The sequence below is a fragment of the Notamacropus eugenii genome, chromosome 2, assembly GCF_028372415.1.
Source record: "Notamacropus eugenii isolate mMacEug1 chromosome 2, mMacEug1.pri_v2, whole genome shotgun sequence".
NCBI classification, from domain to species: domain Eukaryota; kingdom Metazoa; phylum Chordata; class Mammalia; order Diprotodontia; family Macropodidae; genus Notamacropus; species Notamacropus eugenii.
In genome coordinates, this window is record NC_092873.1 from 209,943,936 (window position 1) to 209,950,134 (window position 6,199).

The window sequence follows — 6,199 nt, forward strand, 5'->3', positions numbered from 1 at the left end:
GGAATGGTTCAATCATTCTGGAAAAAAATTGGAATTATGTGAGAAAAGTGACTAACTATACTTTCTGACCTGGATGTCCCTCTCCCAGGGATATATCAAAAAAAGGCTAAAGAAAGAAAGTTCCTATATATACCAAAGTATTCATAGAAGAGCTTTTCATAATAACAATGAATGAATGAATGAACTAGAAATAAAGTGGATGTTAATTGATTGGGTATTGTTGGAATACATTGTAGCATATAAATGTAATGGGATGTTATTTTCACTGTAAGACATGATAACTCTAAAGAAGAGAAATGAAGGAAGGTTTTTATGAACTTATGCAGAGTTAAGAACACAGAATCGAGAAAATTATACACACGATGACTACAATAATGCAAATAAAAAAACAGTAAAACAAAATTAAATATTTCACATTTTTAATGATTAATCTTAGACCTAGAGAAAAGCCAAGGAAATGTTATCAAACTTGTTTCTTTAGAGAAATGGGGATTATAGGCATAGAATGTTGCAGACATTGTCAACTATGGCTACTGCATCCCTGGTTTTGCTTAAATATTTTTCTTTATTACAAGTGAAGATCTTCTAGGAATAAATGGGAAAGGGCTATCTATATCCAGATAATTCTATAAAATAGCATCCCAAACAGAGGGTGGCTTAGAGTGCTGCACGCTCATTCAGGCTTTTCTGATTGGTTTCTCCCCATCTAGTGTGAGTGATAAGTAGGTGTCAATTACTCACTTTCTTGCTAGGAATCAGGAAGGTTCTAGAAACATGAGGTCTAAGAGAAGAAGACATGAATCAGAAGGGGGAAGGTATTTACAATATAGTAGGCTGTCACCAGAAAGTTAAGGGACTTCATGTCCCACCAAAATTTTTTTTCACTAGTAAAATAGGACAAAGCAGGACATTAATCCATTATCTTAGAGTTCCCTTTATACCTTATTAACAGCAGCATCAGAAAAAACATCCTCAGCACTGTGGGGCAAAGGGAACTTTATACCTTAGAGTCATAGGATTAAATAGTCATAGATTTAGAGCTGGAAGAGACCATAGAGATCATTAAGTCCAATCTGTCAGTTTCAGAGAGGAGAAAACTGAGGCATGGAAAGCTTAAGTGACTTGGTAGGAGCACACAGTAAGGATTTGAGGCAGGATTTGAACCCAGGTTTTCCTGACTGCAAGTCCAGCTCCTGTGATACACCATCAATGCTAGAACAAAGGGATCATGAGTGGGGCAACAAGGCATAACTGTCTTGGTTCCTTGTTGTCCCACTACATGGTTTCAAGTATCTGTGATAATTTGTTTTACAAACAGCTGAACTGATGAATGACTGAAACAGTAAGATTTGAATTGTCAGGTACAAGAGCATTACAGTACAAAGTTGTAGGACGTAGGATATAAGCTTGTTTCACGATTTATGAGTGATTCCTTTTGTGAAAGAGGCAAAGTCAGATTAGGATTCTAACCCATGTGTTTTCACATTCTTTTATTTTTTCTAATCTGTAGCAAATTAGTAGAAAACTCAATTTTCAAATTTATTTATTTCATTAATAAGAAAAGGACATATAAAGTAGAAAAACTTATCTCCAAAGGTCATCTGATCTCATTAATTATAATTATGTATTATTTTGAAAAACTACATAGGACTTGTTCTTCTGGATGTCCACTGAAGTTATATATTATATACCTAAGGATATATTTTCAACTCCTACTTGTCTCCCACTCCTGGCCCTTGTTTTAGGAGCTGGGGGAAAATAAAATAGGAGATGTCTTCTCTAAATTAATTCTACTTCATAGTGTGTGTGATAATACTGGCATTTTTCAGTACACTCAATATTAACAGGTAAGTGAAATCACTGGCAGCAGCATTTACTAAATTCTCCCTGAATGTAAAGCCCTCTGCTAATTGAACTAGGAAACAGAAGAATAGATATAAATAAGTTTTCCTGTTATTAGAACTCTACTGGATACATAGCTGAGAATTAAGCCTGCTCCGTTTCTGATTTCCAACAGGAAAACAACATAGATTTTGTATCACAGTTATTCTAATTCCAGTTCTGTTCTCAGATGTTTGGTGTCTGTTATTCTTATTTGGAACTAGAGTCAAAGTGTCATCTTTATCTGCTAAAATTTTCCCTTTTCAAATTTCACCTGTATACATCTTATCATGTAGACAGGAAACTTTAAAGCTGAAAGTTACCTTTAGTAACTGTCTAGAGCTGTTCATTTTGATCAGTCAAACTATATGTAACTATATGTGGGTCCCAGAGATACAAAGACAAAAAGGAAACAACTACATGGAAAAAGATGCTTATATTAGACTGGTGAGATATAACATAAAACAGTATCTTTCAATGTAAGCTGAAGAACTATTGGAGAGGATACATGAGTTAAGCCTTGGGGAAAAAAAAGACAAGCATACTGAGAGGAAGGTAAGGAGGGAGCATATCCCAGGAATGGGAGAATGACTTCAAAGAACATATAGAGTGGAGAAATGAAACCTTGGGTAAAAAGAACACCAGTGGTCCAGTTTGACTGGAATGCAGAATTCATGGAGGGGAAATAAGGCTGAAATAAACCTTATGAAATATGGCTGAAAAGGTAGATTGACTGAGACTATAGAGGACCTTAAATGCCAGGCTAAAGAATTTGTATTTTTTCCTAAACACGATAGGGAGCCACTAGAAGTTTTTACATTGTCAGACATACGTGTTAGAAGACTTATATTGTCTGCTATAGAAAGGATAGGTAGGTAGAGAACAGACTCGAAGCAAAGAAAACAATGAGGAAACTGTTTCAGTGGTTGAGGACAAAGGTGCCAAAGGTTTGAATAACATGGTAGTGAGTAGAAAGAAGGGGATGGATATAAGAGATGTTGTAGAGTTGAATTGGCAAGACTTGGAAACTACTTGGAATAAAGTATTTGAGAGAAGGGTCAAATATGCTTGAGATTATATACTTAAGTGACTGGGAAGATGAAATTGCTTTCTACAGAAATAGGAAAGTTTAGATAAGGGTCAGACTTAGGAAGGATAAGATAATTAGATCCATATTAAGTTTAAGAGGAATATAGGACATTCAATAAGAGCTGTTCAGTAAGATGTCTGGGAGGCATCAGTGATATGGGATTGAAGTTCATGAAAGAGATTTGGGCAGACAATTGGTTGCAGGAGTTTTTTTTAGAGGTACTGGAAAGTTATCCTGCTTTCTTCTTACCTAATCTTGGCCAATATTTCATCAATCATCTTGTGCTGATTCTCCAAATTCCACTGTAAATTGTGGGGGAGGGCACTCACTTTGTTTTTTTGCTGTGTGAAAGGAGGAATACAAGATGAACTTGTCAGCTCCATCCCTCCTCCTCTTCTTCCTCTTCCTCCTGCTCCTCCAGCGTATCTAAGTGACTCCTTCAAATCTGCAGAAGTTGCAAGACAGTTTGCTTGGAGTGGTGGTGATGATGGTGGCAGCAATATGAAAGTAGCTGAAAGAACAAAAAAAAGTTGTCCAGTGCTTATCCCAGCCTTAGAAAAACAGTGGGGAATAGGGACTCCTGAGAAGAGTATATAATCTAAACCCTGAAGCAAGGAAAAAATAAAATGAAAAGTAACTTCTCTGAACTAACCAAGAATGAGAATTGGGACCATTTCATGAATGATAAGAATGAGTAAACAAAATCTTAACAGCATCTGAGCAAACTGTATCAGCTGAGTGGTAGGATGAAAATATGAAAAAAATGAAAATAATAAGATGTAATGATTTGTTCTGAGGCCCAGGGAGTCCTTACAAAAGAGCAATAGCACTCTAGAAGGAGAATCAGCTGTAGCAGTAGATAAGAGCTTCAGGTTGAACAGACTGTTAAGACTCTTTAAGTTGTGTGTCCCTTCAGATGGTCCTGAAGGGGGCATTTAGTAGTATTATGTAGAGAACTGAAGACCTTTGTCTTGCATTGCCATCAGGCACCAAAGCAAAAAGTTCCTTTCTTTTTTCATAAGTATTGATACATAATTAAAATTTCTCTGAAAACAGTAATACGTTATACTAATATGGCAACGCAGAATACCTGCTAGATCCAGGGTGAGTGGGTACAAACTTCTCCCTCTAAATAGGTCTCTAGCTTTGCACCCATACATGCAGACTGGGTTTAATCCTGTGAGAGTCTGAGTTCTAAAAAAAGGAATCATGCTCTTTTTTTGCAAACTCTCTGGTTCTTTATACCTTACTCAGAGTTCCTGGGGAGAATCACTTAAAGCTTATTTTTGGCTCATCTCTATCATCTGTTCAAAAGAGGGAGATGAAAGATACTCAATACAAAATGTAAACCTGGCATAAGATAGCTATTCCCCCCCCTCCCCCCCAAATAAGAAACTCTTAACACAGGAAAGACTCATAAATGCATATTGACAGATTTAAACAGAACACAATAATTCAGTAATTCCCAAATACTAGTTTGTGATCCTGCATTGAGAGCCTGAGTATATAGATGTTCACCAAGGGACTATGAAATAATTGGTATAATAATATACCAATTTTTTACAGATGAGGAACCAGAAGCTGATAGAGGCTTGGTGACTTATTCACCCAGGGTTACTCAAAATATTAAAACTTGAAGCACTTATTGGGACTGTTGAATAGGCTTTTACCTTCATCTCGTCTTTGTACTGTCCCAACAGCTCTATTAGAGCCCCATTTTTTTCTAGCACACTCCACCAGGAGTTGTGCTTATTCTCTTGGTATTTGTCCCCTCCAAGAAGCCTTGTAGTAAAGACAGATGAACGCTGTAACTGGCAGTGGCTGAGAGATCCAGGAGCTCCCATCTTCTCAAACTTACCGGTTTGCCTCTAGAAATGTTCATCTCAGAATCACCCTGCTCAAATATTTACCTGTGTCCAGGCAAAGAAAAATAAAACAGAAGAGGTTTTGAGACCCTGATTCAGGTTTATTTGGAGAGACTTAAGGGATCACATACAAGGAACTGCCATTTCTTCTGCCTCTCCCATCTCTCCTATGACAGCCCAGAGAATATCCATAGCATACTTTACAAGGGAAGGAAGAGAGATCTGCAGAGAGTAGAATGACTCACTCCAGACTTTCTTGGATCAGTGGCTAATTCTCTCTGAAACAACTTTAATGCTACTGTTTCACTCGAATCTTTTAAAAGAGATGTATAAGAATCTTTAGGGGGGATGCAACTCCACGGTATGCTCCATAGGGCCAGAATAGATCAACAGGGTTCCTCTTATTATACCCATTACACTATAATATGCCATTTAGACTAAATGTTTATTATTTTTCAAAGTGACAATTAGTTAAGAGCAGATTTTAATAGGAAAATAGAGTGAACATAAGAGCACCAGTTATCTATATGGAGGGAATTCTGTTAGTGAATGAGGGCTTTGCACGTGAACATTTTCTTCTCCCTAGTTTTGTCAACTGCTCATCCTGATTCCAATGAAAGAAAAAAAAATGACAAGAATACATATGTGGGAACATAATATGGAAACTATATAGATGTTGTGGATAGAGAGCCAGTATTGGAGTCAAGAAAGCCTGTAAGTGAGTAAGACCTTGTAAGTTACCTTAGAAGTACCAGAGATGTGATTATGGACAGGTGCTTTGACATCTCATTGTCCAAGGTAACCCTCCAGAACCTTAGTTTTCTCACCTGTAAATGGAAGGCTTTGAACTAGATTTTTTGCTGAGCTCCTTTCTAGTTCTAAATCTGTGTTCCTATCTGTGTCACTAGGGAGAATTTCCACATTGAGGGTTCTCTATTCAGATAAGATCACATGTTCTAGCCAAATATATAGAATTAAAAAATTTAAAATTGGAAGAGACCTTTGAGAAATTCAGGTTGAAATTTATTTTTTTAAGGACTGTAAAAAGCTGCAGTAATATATTATGGAGACATCTTTATTTGATATAGAGAAATAATTACTTGTGATCTCACTTGTGATAATCACTTGTGATCTCAGTTATTTCTAAATCCCTTCTAAAATCTATGAACCTATGAGATTTGAGTATTTTTCATTTTCTTCAGAATCTAGTTTTATACTGAATTAATAACATCTAAATTAGTTGGCCAAATTTATTTTAGATTGTTTTGTACAGGATATTCATTAAAGCAAGATGAGAAAAGGTCTTTTCAAGGTCTGTACTGTCTTCTGGCTCAGCATGAACCACTCCGGATTCATATGTTCA